Source organism: Diabrotica virgifera, chromosome 3 (genome assembly GCF_917563875.1).
Source record: "Diabrotica virgifera virgifera chromosome 3, PGI_DIABVI_V3a".
NCBI classification, from domain to species: Eukaryota; Metazoa; Arthropoda; class Insecta; order Coleoptera; family Chrysomelidae; genus Diabrotica; species Diabrotica virgifera.
Window position 1 is genome coordinate 154,839,996 of NC_065445.1, and position 17,426 is coordinate 154,857,421.

A 17,426-nucleotide genomic window follows, 5' to 3' on the forward strand; every position below is an offset into this window, starting at 1 on the left:
GTGTATCGGTGGGACACAGCAGGACCTTACACTGGGGAATGGCGAAATTATTAAACATTGCGACGCATATAAATACCTTGGTATGACCATCACACAAGAAGGAAGCGTAGACCGGACGATAGAAGAAAGAAACAACCAGGGAAGAAAAGCAATTACCCTTCTCAATAGCATCCTCTGGGACCAGTCAATATCAAACAACAACAAACATAGAATATACAATACAATTGTTAAGAGTATAATCACTTACAGCAGTGAAGTATGGCAAATAAAAGAAAGATACAAGAGAAAACTTGAAGCAACAGAAATGGATTTCTGGAGGCGCTCAGCAGGAAAATCAAGATTAGAAAGGGTAACCAACAACAGAATTAGGGAAATAATGAATTTGAAACACACAATAGTAGATGACATTAGTACCAAACAGCTTAGATGGTATGGACACGTACAAAGAATGTCCGAAGAACGACTCCCGAAACAAATCCTAACGTGGACCCCTCATGGTAGACGAAAAAGAGGAAGACCCCGCCTGAGTTGGAGAGAAGGCATAAATCGAGAAATGAGAGAAAGAGAATTGGATGAAGACCTTTGGATGGACCGAAGTGAATGGCGACTAGGCATCGGAAGACGTAGGAGAACGTTTTAAAACCGATATATATATATATCAAGAGGGGTATGGTTCCGTTCGAGTTCGGGGTCTCAATCTGCCTACTCCCCTCACTCGTGACGTACCAGTAGTGTTTTGTTCTCTAGGAGAACGGTCAAGCGGCACTGAGGTCTCAATCTGCCTACTCCTCAGTGTCGAGTGACGACCTGTCTTCGCCTGTGTAGCTCCTTTTATACTCTCAGTGCGCGCGGGAACTGTATGCGCGGGAGAGGCCTGAGTGGGATCGACTGACGTGGGGATTCGCCGAAGCAGCGGTCGCCATGTTGCCGGCAGTGTTTTGGCGTCATCGCGTGTGTTTAGGCTGTGAGGGCGTTTTTCAATTTCGATGGCTTCACGGATGATTCTCGATTTTAAGGAGCGGACAGGGGCGATGGTTTTTGCTTTCTCGAAATCTATTTGGTGACCTGTCTGAATATGATGCTGGGCAAGGGCCCAATATGATGTTGGGCCGACACTACTTCAGCCCTTGCCCAACATCATATTCAGACAGGTCACCAAATAGATTTCGAGAAAGCAAAAACCATCGCCCCTGTCCGCTTCTTAAAATCGAGAATCATCCGTGAAGCCATCGAAATTGAAAAACGCCCTCACAGCCTAAACACACGCGATGACGCCAAAACACTGCCGGCAACATGGCGACCGCTGCTTCGGCGAATCCCCACGTCAGTCGATCCCACTCAGGCCTCTCCCGCGCATACAGTTCCCGCGCGCACTGAGAGTATAAAAGGAGCTACACAGGCGAAGACAGGTCGTCACTCGACACTGAGGAGTAGGCAGATTGAGACCTCAGTGCCGCTTGACCGTTCTCCTAGAGAACAAGACACTACTGGTACGTCACGAGTGAGGGGAGTAGGCAGATTGAGACCTCGAACTCGAACGGAACCATACCCCTCTTGATAATGGCTCCAAAAAGGGTGCCGAAACGTCGAGTTATAAATTCTCAACGCGGTTCTTCCCGAGAACTTAGTAATTTTCATATATATATATATATATATATATATATATATATATATATATATATATATATATATAATTCGTATAGTTCGTAAGGGGATTTTTCCGCATTCTCTATTTCATTTGTTTGTTTTCGTACGAGTGGTCGTCCAAACCAGTACCTGTGGATCTTTTGATCACTGAGTGTGTTTCAAAGATCTACATCTTTTGTTTTTTCATAAACATTATCTTACTTACTCTAAAGTAATTAGGGAAATAAAACTTGAGAATGGCATTGTCAGGTTGGGCGTAGATTTACGTTCCTGCTATGTCTAGGTCTCGAATGTTGTTTTTTGATTGGAATGTGTCTGAAGATATTCAACCTCTCATCTTCACCGATGAGCCCATAGAGGTTGAAGAGGGCGAAACACATTTCTAAGAGCTGGTGTTTGGATCTTCGATTCTATTCAAAAAATTTTTCCCAGCCCGAAGTAGTGGATGTGTGAATTGTTCGTAAGGGGATTTTTCCGCATTCTCTATTTCATTTGTTTGTTTTCGTACGAGTGGTCGTCCAAACCAGTACCTGTGGATCTTTTGATCACTGAGTGTGTTTCAAAGATCTACATCTTTTGTTTTTTCATAAACATTATCTTACTTACTCTAAAGTAATTAGGGAATTAAAACTTGAGAATGGCATTGTCAGGTTGGGCGTAGATTTACGTTCCTGCTATGTCTAGGTCTCGAATGTTGTTTTTTGATTGGAATGTGTCTGAAGATATTTAACCTCTCATCTTCACCGATGAGCCCATAGAGGTTGAAGAGGGCGAAACACATTTCTAAGAGCTGGTGTTTGGATCTTCGATTCTATTCAAAAAATTTTTCCCAGCCCGAAGTAGTGGATGTGTGAATTGTTCGTAAGGGGATTTTTCCGCATTCTCTATTTCATTTGTTTATATATATATATATATATATATATATATATATATATATATATATATATATATATATATATATAAACAGATGAAATAGAGAATGTGGAAAAATCCCCTTACGAACAATTCACACATCCACCATTTCGGGTTGGGAAAAATTTTTTGAATAGAATCAAAGATCCAACACAGTTCTTAGAAATGTGTTTCGCCCTCTTCAACCTCTCTGGGCTTATCAATAAAGATGAGAGGTTAAATATCTTTAGACACATTCCAATCAAAAAACAACATTCGAGACCTAGACATAGAAGGTGCGTAAATCTACGGCAAGTCCGACAATGACAGTCTCAAGTTTTAATTCCCTAATTACTTAAAGTAAGTAAAATATATGTTTAAAAACATGAGATGTAGATCCTTGAAACACACTCAGTGATCAAAAGATCCAAGGTTAATGGTTTGACGACCACTCGTACGAAATCAAACAGATGAAATAGAGAATGTGGAAAAATCCCCTTACGAACAATTCACACATCCACCATTTCGGGTTGGGAAAAATTTTTTGAATAGAATCAAAGATCCAACACAGTTCTTAGAAATGTGTTTCGCCCTCTTCAACCTCTCTGGGCTTATCAATAAAGATGAGAGGTTAAATATCTTTAGACACATTCCAATCAAAAAACAACATTCGAGACCTAGACATAGAAGGTGCGTAAATCTACGGCAAGTCCGACAATGACAGTCTCAAGTTTTAATTCCCTAATTACTTAAAGTAAGTAAAATATATGTTTAAAAACATGAGATGTAGATCCTTGAAACACACTCAGTGATCAAAAGATCCAAGGTTAATGGTTTGACGACCACTCGTACGAAATCAAACAGATGAAATAGAGAATGTGGAAAAATCCCCTTACGAACAATTCACACATCCACCATTTCGGGTTGGGAAAAATTTTTTGAATAGAATCAAAGATCCAACACAGTTCTTAGAAATGTGTTTCGCCCTCTTCAACCTCTCTGGGCTTATCAATAAAGATGAGAGGTTAAATATCTTTAGACACATTCCAATCAAAAAACAACATTCGAGACCTAGACATAGAAGGTGCGTAAATCTACGGCAAGTCCGACAATGACAGTCTCAAGTTTTAATTCCCTAATTACTTAAAGTAAGTAAAATATATGTTTAAAAACATGAGATGTAGATCCTTGAAACACACTCAGTGATCAAAAGATCCAAGGTTAATGGTTTGACGACCACTCGTACGAAATCAAACAGATGAAATAGAGAATGTGGAAAAATCCCCTTACGAACAATTCACACATCCACCATTTCGGGTTGGTGGATGTGTGAATTGTTCGTAAGGGGATTTTTCCACATTCTCTATTTCATCTGTTTGATTTCGTACGAGTGGTCGTCAAACCATTAACCTTGGATCTTTTGATCACTGAGTGTGTTTCAAGGATCTACATCTCATGTTTTTAAACATATATTTTACTTACTTTAAGTAATTAGGGAATTAAAACTTGAGACTGTCATTGTCGGACTTGCCGTAGATTTACGCACCTTCTATGTCTAGGTCTCGAATGTTGTTTTTTGATTGGAATGTGTCTAAAGATATTTAACCTCTCATCTTTATTGATAAGCCCAGAGAGGTTGAAGAGGGCGAAACACATTTCTAAGAACTGTGTTGGATCTTTGATTCTATTCAAAAAATTTTTCCCAACCCGAAATGGTGGATGTGTGAATTGTTCGTAAGGGGATTTTTCCACATTCTCTATTTCATCTGTTTGATTTCGTACGAGTGGTCGTCAAACCATTAACCTTGGATCTTTTGATCACTGAGTGTGTTTCAAGGATCTACATCTCATGTTTTTAAACATATATTTTACTTACTTTAAGTAATTAGGGAATTAAAACTTGAGACTGTCATTGTCGGACTTGCCGTAGATTTACGCACCTTCTATGTCTAGGTCTCGAATGTTGTTTTTTGATTGGAATGTGTCTAAAGATATTTAACCTCTCATCTTTATTGATAAGCCCAGAGAGGTTGAAGAGGGCGAAACACATTTCTAAGAACTGTGTTGGATCTTTGATTCTATTCAAAAAATTTTTCCCAACCCGAAATGGTGGATGTGTGAATTGTTCGTAAGGGGATTTTTCCACATTCTCTATTTCATCTGTTTGATTTCGTACGAGTGGTCGTCAAACCATTAACCTTGGATCTTTTGATCACTGAGTGTGTTTCAAGGATCTACATCTCATGTTTTTATATATATATATATATATATATATATATATATATATATATATATATATATATATATATATATATATATATATATAAATAAATAAGCAAAGTCATTGGCTAATACTCGTAAAGTGAATGCGAATTTAGTTGGAAATATATAAAATGATGAAGGGTCATCATTCCATACATTTCTGTGCAACTATATACACCGGTGTTTCGGCCTATTTGGGCTTCGTCAGTATAGTGTAGCAAGTTAAAAAGGTTGTTTGTTAACTTGTAAAAGGATTACTACAGGAGCAAGGTTACCAATTTTGGTCAGGTTGTTAGAAGACCCGCAGTCGCAAGGCTACAACTAACATTGCCAAGGAGGTAAAGCTACCTGAGGAAATGAAAAGCCATAACATTATTAAATAAAATGATGTTGGATAATCGAGTACAAATATAAAAATAAATAAGCAAAATCATTGGCTAATACTCGTAAAGTGAATGCGAATTTAGTTGGAAATATATAAAATGATGAAGGGTCATCATTCCATACATTTCTGTGCAACTATATACACCGGTGTTTCGGCCTATTTGGGCTTCGTCAGTATAGTGTAGCAAGTTAAAAAAGTTGTTTGTTAACTTGTAAAAGGATTACTACAGGAGCAAGGTTACCAATTTTGGTCAGGTTGTTAGAAGACCCGCAGTCGCAAGGCTACAACTAACATTGCCAAGGAGGTAAAGCTACCTGAGGAAATGAAAAGCCATAACATTATTAAATAAAATGATGTTGGATAATCGAGTACAAATATAAAAATAAATAAGCAAAATCATTGGTTAATACTCGTAAAGTGAATGCGAATTTAGTTGGAAATATATAAAATGATGAAGGGTCATCATTCCATACATTTCTGTGCAACTATATACACCGGTGTTTCGGCCTATTTGGGCTTCGTCAGTATAGTGTAGCAAGTTAAAAAAGTTGTTTGTTAACTTGTAAAAGGATTACTACAGGAGCAAGGTTAATTTACAAGTTAACAAACAACTTTTTTAACTTGCTACACTATACTGACGAAGCCCAAATAGGCCGAAACACCGGTGTATATAGTTGCACAGAAATGTATGGAATGATGACCCTTCATCATTTTATATATTTCCAACTAAATTCGCATTCACTTTACGAGTATTAGCCAATGATTTTGCTTATTTATTTTTATATTTGTACTCGATTATCCAACATCATTTTATTTAATAATGTTATGGCTTTTCATTTCCTCAGGTAGCTTTACCTCCTTGGCAATGTTAGTTGTAGCCTTGCGACTGCGGGTCTTCTAACAACCTGACCAAAATTGGTAACCTTGCTCCTGTAGTAATCCTTTTACAAGTTAACAAACAACTTTTTTAACTTGCTACACTATACTGACGAAGCCCAAATAGGCCGAAACACCGGTGTATATAGTTGCACAGAAATGTATGGAGTGATGACCCTTCGTCATTTTATATATTTCCAACTAAATTCGCATTCACTTTACGAGTATTAGCCAATGATTTTGCTTATTTATTTTTATATTTGTACTCGATTATCCAACATCATTTCATTTTATATATATATATATATATATATATATATATATATATATATATATATATATATATATATATATATATATATATATATATATATATATATATATATATATATATATATATATATTGTAAATAATGCGACCGTCAATTTATAAATCAAAAGTATTCAACTAGTGAATGCAGAGGTTTACTCGGTCATTTAGGTTGGCAAATAAAAAAAAAGAAGTCGGCTACTTCATTGGTTTAATAGAAGACGTTGATGATGCTTCTCTTCCCTATTTCCCACAAATTACGAACAAGCTTACTAAACTATTCAAAAATTTACCCGTCAAAATAGCTCTAAAAAATACCAAAACCGTCGGAAAGTTATTCTCTAAGTCCAAAACTCCACTAAGCCCGTTAGAGCACACGAATGTGGTCTATCACATACCCTGTTCGGAATGCAACTCCTGCTACATAGGCCAGACCAGCCGCTCGCTTCTAGGTCGTATAACTTCACATAAAAGTGACATTAGACTTTCCAAACCCTCTTGTGCCCTTGCACAACATGCCATTTCCACCAAACATCACATTGATTTCACAAATATCAAAATACTGGCTAAACAAAATAACTATCAGAAACGCTCCTTCATTGAAATGTGTGAGATCCTCAAGAACCCATCTACACTAAATAAAAGAACCGACATCGAGAATTTGAGCCAGGTTTATCACTCTCTCATCTTACATAATAAATAATCATAATAATTCTTTCTTTTTTTTTATATTCAAAAGGTGGCTATTTCCATTAAATTAATAACACAATCACCATGTATTTCCAAGTCAAAAAAACACAAATATTTCCGCTATACAAATCCACCCATCCAAATAAATTTTTTCATGACCCCCGTAGAAGTTCAAAATGTGTGTCTCAACCACCGCGCCGCTGTTGATTGGAATTTGGTGACATATGGCCCTTGAAAATTTTTCGTTAGCGTAGCCTGCAATCAATCAGTGCATCAGTGCTTTGTTTGTCTTCTTTGGCGAAAGACCATTAAATGAAGGCAAATGTTCGATTTAAATCTTCGTATCTTCAAATATGAACATTAATAATTGCATAGTTTTTTTTGTTTAAGTTAGTTCCAAATGTTGAATAAATTGTACAGTTCACACATCTTAAAAAAATCTACATATTGAGTTGTAAGTTATAGACTATAAACATATTATGTATAGACTTGCTTATAAACTTTTTGTCATCTTTTGTATTTTAGAGAACTGATGAAGCTTTAGAAATATAAAGCGAAACGTCTTCTATTAAACCAATGAAGTAGCCGACTTCTTTTTTTTTTATTTGCCAACCTAAATGACCGAGTAAACCTCTGCATTCACTAGTTGAATACTTTTGATATATATATATATATATATATATATATATATATATATATATATTATATATAAATGTAAAGAAAAAAGAAGTACTTTGTTGACTTGTTTATAAAAAACACTTTTGAGTTTCGGTGGGTTGGAGTCAATAAAAAGGGGCTGTTAGAATACTATTTTTTATTACTCGAGCTTTCGAATGTGTTTACATTCATTTTCAAGAGCTAAAAAGTAACTGATAAAGTGGAAACAAAGATCATGTAAAAATATAACTCACCAGATAAATCTAGATTGGTTATTAAAACTTGCTAACATTAATACATATAAATAAGAGGAAAACTATTAATATCCATAAAATGAATTCTTCCCAGACTGCATAATATAAATTAATGGCCAAAAGATTTAAATTTTTGAAATGAATTTTGAATTTGAATGATCGGTAAATTGGAAAAAAATTTTAATACAAAAAGTCAATGTCAGTGAAAAAATCAGCCTACATCGACAAGTAGCTAAAAGTAATTTATTTAAATATATTATAACGTGATGATTTGTTAAAAAAAAGAAAGAAGAAATAAATAAGTAGAGAAAAAAATATTTTAGTAGTTTACAGAAGTACAAAAGAAATGTAATAAGGATGTGAAAAAAGTGAAATATTTATGATGCTCTGAATATTATTTAAAATTATAAGGAAATGATGTAATTATAAATTTTGCTTAAATTTTGAATTTCTGATCTTTTATTTAAACTATGATCACTTCTACTAATAGATACCATTTCTAAAAAAGTCCTTTTGAATTTATTACCTTCATTGCACAAAATTTTTATTTTGTCAAAATCCATGATATGATCTTTGTCAATCACATGCTCTGCCAAAGCACAAGACGGTTTTTTGATTCGGCAATCACTTTTGTGGGAAATTATGCGACTAGATAAATTCCTGCCAAAGTATCCTATAGAAAAATTAGAGAAAACTAATGTAGTATACGGCATTAGTTGCACTCAGTGTGAGGCTGTATATATTGGTGAGACTGGCAGGAATTTATCTAGTCGCGTAATTTCCCACAAAAGTGATTGCCGAATCAAAAAACTGTCTTGTGCTTTGGCAGAGCATGTGATTGACAAAGATCATATCATGGATTTTGACAACATAAAAATTTTGTGCAATGAAGGTAATAAATTCAAAAGGACTTTTTTGGAAATGGAATTAGTAGAAGTGATCATAGTTTAAATAAAAGATCAGAAATTCAAAATTTAAGCAAAAATTTATAATTACATCATTTCCTTATAATTTTAAATAATATTCAGAGCACCATAAATATTTCACTTTTTTCACATCCTTATTACATTTCTTTTGTACTTCTGTAAACTACTAAAATATTTTTTTCTCTACTTATTTATTTCTTCTTTCTTTTTTTTAACAAATCATCACGTTATAATATATTTAAATAAATTACTTTTAGCTACTTGTCGATGTAGGCTGATTTTTTCACTGACATTGACTTTTTGTATTAAAATTTTTTTCCAATTTACCGATCATTCAAATTCAAAATTCATTTCAAAAATTTAAATCTTTTGGCCATTAATTTATATTATGCAGTCTGGGAAGAATTCATTTTATGGATATTAATAGTTTTCCTCTTATTTATATGTATTAATGTTAGCAAGTTTTAATAACCAATCTAGATTTATCTGGTGAGTTATATTTTTACATGATCTTTGTTTCCACTTTATCAGTTACTTTTTAGCTCTTGAAAATGAATGTAAACACATTCGAAAGCTCGAGTAATAAAAAATAGTATTCTAACAGCCCCTTTATATATATATATATATATATATATATATATATATATATATATATATATATATATATAAACATAGAAAAGAAAAATCATTGGCAAATAACTCGCAATGTGAATGTGAATGTGAATTCAAAATTAACAATATAAAAAGATGGAATGCAACTGCAGACACGTGTTTCTGACTCATTAGTCGTCATCAGTACAGTATAGCCAAGTTAGAAGAATAATAGTTTAACTTGGAAAAAGATCACTACAGGAGCAATATTACAATTTGTGACAACAATGTCAGAAGACCCTGCCTTTCAGGGCGACGACCAACACAGTCACGGAGGTAAAGCTACCTGAGGAAAGAAAAGCCAAAACCTTATAAAATAAAGGATGTTAAGTAAGCGAGTACAACTATAAACATAGAAAAGAAAAATCATTGGCAAATAACTCGCAATGTGAATGTGAATTCAAAAGTAACAATATAAAAAGATGGAATGCAACTGCAGACACGTGTTTCTGACTCATTAGTCGTCATCAGTACAGTATAGCCAAGTTAGAAGAATAATAGTTTAACTTGGAAAAAGATCACTACAGGAGCAATATTACAATTTGTGACAACAACGTCAGAAGACCCTGCCTTTCAGGGCGACGACCAACACAGTCACGGAGGTAAAGCTACCTGAGGAAAGAAAAGCCAAAACCTTATAAAATAAAGGATGTTAAGTAAGCGAGTACAACTATAAACATAGAAAAGAAAAATCTGTTAAGGCAATACGTAAAGTATTCTCAACAATGATAACCTGTACTTATTGTACGGTTATAGAGTATATTTCCATAGGTAAGCTGGTTAAGAGTAGATAACGATTTTTCAAATGTGATTTAAAGTATTACCTGCATAAATGGCACAAAGAATATTTGCTATGAGAGGTATATGGTTCAAAATGCATACAGTATCACGACTAATAAGTTATGTTCACATATATGTAGAGTACTCAGTTTTATTCCTTGATGACGTCACATCAGAGCTCTGATTGAATTCATTTGGTTCATTTGTAAGGCACTCACTAATACGCTAAATAAATCATCGTCGATAATACTGAGCAAATTGAGTTATCTAAGCGGTATAAAACGAATTGCAAGAAAGACCGGTATGCGGCCTTTTTCAACGAATAGCGGAAGAACGATAGATTAGAGATGATTCTCGTTAGGAAGCTTTTGACGATCTGCCCCGGCGAGGTGTTGAAATGCGAGTCTTAACAATAACCTGGAGTTTCCAGAAAGGTCTACATAAATACTACTTGAATTTTAAGTAATCAGTAGTACAGGGGCGTAACTAATTATTTTAGTGAGCCGTGTATAATATATTTATTGTACATATTGCCGGGGGCGACAGGCGAGAGAGATGGCCTATATCACCTCGAAGAGAGGGGATTGGCAAAGATGTGCACAACGATAAGAAATGTTTGAAGAAATTAGAGTTTATATACACAAGGGGTAACAACGATAAAATGGAGGAAAACGATAAGTTTTCCCCCTAGGGATAGATTTTAATCTTCCAGGGAATCACAGCGATTTTCGTAATACCACGAAGAAAATCACCGTGAGTAGTGTGAATCTTGACAGTACGAACTAAACCATCCTTACCAGGCAATACATCTGTTACCCTGGCAGTTGGCCATAAGAGTGGAGGAGTACCATCCTCCTTCAACAGAACCAAATCCCCGATCTTGACAGGGTCAGTAGGGTCGGTCCATTTATTTCTTTGCTGCAGGAGGCAAAGATAGTCTTTTTTCCACAATTTCCAAAATTGCTGTTGAATTTTACTAATACGCTGAAAAAGATTCAACCTATTTTCAGGTATATCTGAAACACTTGGTTCAGGGGGCGCGGTTAAACTTCTTTGAACTAAGAAGTGAGCTGGAGATAGGAAAGCTAAGTCATTGGCGTCAGACGACATCCTAGTGATGGGTCTCGAATTTAGAATAGCCTCGATTTGGCATAATATTGTGTTAAACACTTCAAAGGTGAAGTGGGAATTTCCTATAATTCGATAGATGTGATACTTCACACTCTTTATTCCTACCTCATGGAGGCCGAATTGATGGGGGTTGCGGGGAACACCCATCTTGAAAGTTATGGAGTTTTGAGTACAGAATTCCTTAATCTGTTTCGAATTATTTTGATTTAAGAAAAAATCATAGAATTCGCGCATTTCATTTTTTGCCCCATGGAAATTTGTGGCATTGTCGCTCCAAATAATACTGGGCGTGGATCTTCTGGCAATAAACCTTTTCAGAGTAAGAATATAGGCTTCTGCGCTTAATCCTGTGACGAGTTCGATATGAACACATTTAGTGCTCATGCAAATGAAATAGGCTACGTATGCTTTGTAAAGCGGTGCCTTCCTCAAATGTGAGGACTTAATTAAGAAGAACCCCCCATAGTCCACTGAGACGACTTGGAAGGGTCTAGTGGGGAGTACACGATCGGGATGCATATCTGCCATCTGTTGAACAGAATTGGGTGTCATGAGTCGGAAACAGTTTACACACTTACGAATTAAGCGTTTAATCTGTCTTAATCCGTCAATTGGCCAGTACTTCATTTTGACATACGAAAGTACTGTTTGCGCGCCTGAATGTAATAACTTATGATGAGCTTGAGTCAACATTAGTTCTACAACTCGACATTTAGAAGGAAGTAGAATGGGGTGTTTTTGATTATACGATATGGGGGCGTGTCGGAGACGTCCTCCCACACGAATCAGCCCATCATTATGTTGTAGGAAGGGGTTGAGTTTACGAATGGCTTTATTGGTCACGAGTTTAGCATTTTTCAATTCAAGAATCTCTTTTTTAAAGTAGATACTTTGGATATACCTGATGATCGCGTGATCAGCGATCTCCATTTCGGGTGGCGTCAATATATCCGTATCTCGTGGGGAGTTATTCATTTTCTTTTTACTATTACTGATGAATCTAAAAAGATAAGCGACAATTCTTTGAATTTTACGGCAATATTACAATTTGTGACAATTTGTGTCGTCGCCCTGAAAGGCAGGGTCTTCTGACATTGTTGTCACAAATTGTAATATTGCTCCTGTTAATGGAGAACGAGATTGAAAAAACAAACACAAAAACGGGAACGGACACAGAGGCGACTTCAGTCGTGGATTCTGTATCTGTCCCAAATACTGAGCCAGAAGTTGTTCCAAGCGGAACAGACTCTGCACAAAGTAGCAAAAAACGCCTTTCTGGAGCTCAAAAAAGAAAGATGACGAAAAAGGCAAAAATGGCTGCTGGAACATGGACCACAGCAAATCCCCATAAAAACAAAACGGGAGTACTGGTAAAATCCGAGGGTAAAAAGAGACCGCGGGAGAATACCATTACCCCCCCGCAACAAAGGGTTGCTAAGAGACCAAGGAGCTCTCATGAGCAGACTAGGTCATACAGCAATGTCACAAAAGTATTCAGGATAGCGGTGGCACACAGGCACCATCCGGATACTCAACTAGATCAGGCTCACGCAGACCTGATCATCAACAAACTAAAGCTAGCAGTGGATGAGGCTCCTGTTGGAAGTCAAAATCAACTGCTACAGTTCCATAAAACATCGTTTAGCGCAGGTACTCTGTGGGTAAACTGTGCTAACGAACATACCAAAAAATGGACTACTGAGGTGGTAAGGACTATGGAGGGCCTGTGGGAAGGAGTCGACTTAAATGTGGTCGATCCCAGCCACATGCCAAAACGCCCTATGGTCCTCGCCCGCATCCCCGAGAAAGAGGCTGAAGAATCAACAGTCAGAACCCGTTTAGAGAGGCAAAATAAAGACCTTAAGACGGAAGACTGGTTGTTGAAAAATCGGAAGGTCGGAGAGGACATGCAAATCCTCGTATACACGATCGACGAGGTCTCCTATAAAACATTGAAGGCTGCAAATTTCAAGGCGTATTACAGATTTGAAAAGATATCCTTCAAAACCATCAGAGGCATTGATGGCTCCAATCAGAATCCTGCAAGCGAATCTCCAGCATAGTAAGTTAGCTTCGGCAGAACTTACTGTCGCCATGAGAAGGTTTGATGTAGCCTTGATACAAGAACCCTGGGTTTACAAGGGCAAAATAAGAGGTCTATCGGGTATTGGTGGAGAGCTTATATATAGCCGGTCTGCCGATGTCCCGCGAACTTGCATAATAGTCAAACGAAACATCAAAACACTGCCGTTGATAAATCACTGTTCCAGGGATTTAACCACGGTAAAGATGAAGATCATAGATGGAGGAGGGGTGAAGCAGATAGTTTTAGGATCAGCATACCTCCCATATGATGATCCCGAACAACCACCATCAAGGGAATTGGAGCAGCTAGTGAGAGATTGCAGGAAAAATGGATTGCAATTGATCATTGGCTGTGATGCGAATGCGCACCATCTGACTTGGGGCAGTACAAACACCAATGCAAGAGGTGAGTCAGTACTACAGTTTATAATGCAACATAATTTAGACATATTAAACGTAGGAAACAAACCAACCTTCGTGACTTCACGACGGAAGGAGGTGATTGATATAACAGTTGCCACGACTAACGTGGCTAGAACTGTGAAAAACTGGCATGTGTCAGATGAGGTGTCCTTTTCAGACCATCGACACATTTGTTTTGAAATGACAGGCAATGAGCTTATCAAGGAAACTTATCGTAATCCTCGTAAAACAAACTGGGAAGCATATCAAGCAGACATAGAATATAGCTTAGGCAGGATTAACGGGAAGATAAGGCATACATTGGACCTAGACATGGCTGCCGAACAATTTCAAGAGATTGTCACGTCAGCGTTCGAAGACAACTGTCCGGAGATAGTCAGGAATTCCAACAGGAAAGTTCCCTGGTGGAATCATAATCTTGCAAATCAAAGGACAGAGGTTAGACGAAAATTTAATTTCGCCAAAAGGTCAGGCGAGTGGGGCGATTATCGCAAAGCTCTGACTGACTACAATAAGGAACTGAGAAGGGCAAAAAGAGAATCGTGGAGAAGGCATTGTGAAGAGATAGAAGGGACTTCAGAAATGGCAAGGCTCCATAAAGTTCTCTCAAAGGACCCTCAGATAAGTATTCCCTCGCTCCAAAAAGAGTCAGGTGAATACACTCAAAATGGTGAAGACACCCTGAAACAGCTTTTCAGGGTGCACTTTCCTGAGTCTGAGACAAAACTGATACCACTAGACACATGGCAAACCGGACTGGATATCATGAATTATGGTTCTAGGGAAAACTGGCATGTGGCAAAAGAAGTTATAAACCAGGACAAAATCAAATGGGCAATAAACTCATTCGAGCCATATAAATCACCGGGTCCGGACGGGATTTATCCAATACTTCTACAGAAGGGAAACGACCTTCTTTTCAAAAAATTGTGTAAGATACTGCAGGCTAGTTTAGGGCTGGGGTACATACCAAAAGCATGGAGGCTGATAAGGGTGGCTTTTATACCCAAACCTGGCAAAATCGGACAGGAAAGGGCTAAGTCTCTGCGGCCATTAAGTCTGATGTCATTCGTACTGAAGACCTTAGAAAAACTGCTCGATAGGCATATCAGGGATGGTGTATTGGTTGAAAGTCCGATACATCGGGGACAATATGCATATCGAGCGGGAGTCTCCACAGAAACGGCACTGCACCATCTTGTACAGAGAGTGGAGTACGTTCTAGAAAACCAAGAGGTGATGTTGGGTGCATTTCTCGATATTGAGGGAGCATTTGACAACACCTCTTACGAAGCGATCACAAGGGCGATCCGTCTAAAAGGAATAGACGAAACAAGCTGTAGATGGATAGACTGCATGCTGAGAAGCCGTGTGATATATGCTACGTTGCTAGGGGATACAGTGTCAGCTCAGGTAGCCAGAGGCTGCCCACAGGGGGGAGTTTTATCTCCTCTATTGTGGAATCTGGTCATGGATGGCCTGATAGCTAGACTCGACAACGATAGGCATCACGTCCTGGGCTATGCGGATGACCTAGTCATCTTAGCCCACGGAAAATTTAATGGTACAGTCAGAGATCGAATGCAACAGGCTCTGACAGTAGTTACAGAATGGACTTCAAATGTAGGGCTTAACATCAGTCCTCTAAAGTCCAAAATCATGAAATTTACTAAAAGAAGGAATTCAGAGGAATTGGGTCCTCTAAGTCTAAATGGTATACATTTAAATCTGGTGAGTGAAGTAAAGTATCTCGGGATAATATTAGACTCAAGACTTACTTGGAATCAGCAGATAGAAAGAATAACGAAGAGAGCGGTATCTACGTTAATGGTAGCCAGACGTACTCATGGAAAAATGTGGGGTTTGAGACCAGACATGGTATATTGGACTTATAACATGGTAGTAAAACCCACAATTACATATGCATCAGTGGTATGGTGGCCAAAAGTGCAGCAAAAAAGTGCCATCATCAAATTAAGCAAGGTGCAAAGACTTGCTTGTCTCGGGATCACGGGGGCTATGAGGGGCACACCTACGGCAGCTATGGAGGCACTACTGGATCTCCCTCCTTTACATATAACAATAAGAGGTGAGGCGAGAATGGGCTATTATAGACTGCGAGAAAACCTGAGCAACGTACCAGTTAAATCAGGACATAGTAAAATAACGAATGAAATTAATGATGCCGAATGGATGATGATTTCTGACCATATGACATCAAGATATATGCCTGAAGTACCTTTTCAAGTGGACATTTGCCCACGAGACGAATGGGACAGAGGAAACTCTCGACCCAGACTGCAGGGTTGCACCTGGTATACGGACGGGTCTAAAACTGCAGACGGTTCGGGCGCAGGAATATTCTATAGTGGTGGAAATTTCAACATTTCTATTCCACTGGGAGAATGTACCTCCGTATTTCAGACAGAGATTTTTGCAATCTTGCAGTGTGCAAGAGAAAACAACCTGAGGGCATTCGAACTGCAGCGGGTTAAAATATGCACAGATAGCCAAGCAGCCATTGGGGCTCTTATAAGCCCTAAGGTGAACTCTAGGCTGGTGTGGGAATGTCGACAAGAACTTGATAGACTGGCACAACATAACAGTGTTATACTGGTATGGGTTCCAGGTCATCGGGGCATATACGGCAATGAAAGAGCTGATGCACTTGCCAAGAGAGCATCAGCTACAAAATACCTGGGTCCAGAGCCGGCCGTGGGAGTGCCAAAAAGCACCGTCCGCGAACGAAAAAAAGCCTGGATCCGAAGCCAACACAACTCACACTGGGAGAGTGTACCCGGTCAAACACATGGCAAGATGTATATCGGACGGACATGTGCTAGTAGAGCTGAGTTACTGCTGAAAACAAGCAGGAATCAGCTCAGAGTCATAACAGGTTTCCTCACTGGACATACGCCAGTTAAGGGTCACCTGCATACAATGGGGCTGTTTCATGGAGACTTGAGCTGCAGACTCTGTAACAGAGAACCTGAAACAGTCAACCATATTTTGCATGACTGTGAGGCATTGGATCGGAGGCGGCAAACACTTTTCGGAGACATCGAAATGACTCCAAAATTATATGGCACCCACCCACTAGACCTGTACAAGCTGGTACAGGGTTCCAGAATTCTGGAATGGGTTTCATAAACAATGGAAGATGTACAATAAGCCAAGTGGCTGCAGTACAACCGGTTCACAACAGACGGCTTCCAGGGAAAAAAAAAAAAATATTGCTCCTGTAGTGATCTTTTTCCAAGTTAAACTATTATTCTTCTACCTTGGCTATACTGTACTGATGACGACTAATGAGTCAGAAACACGTGTCTGCAGTTGCATTCCATCTTTTTATATTGTTAATTTTGAATTCACATTCACATTGCGAGTTATTTGCCAATGATTTTTCTTTTCTATGTTTATAGTTGTACTCGCTTACTTAACATCCTTATATATATATAT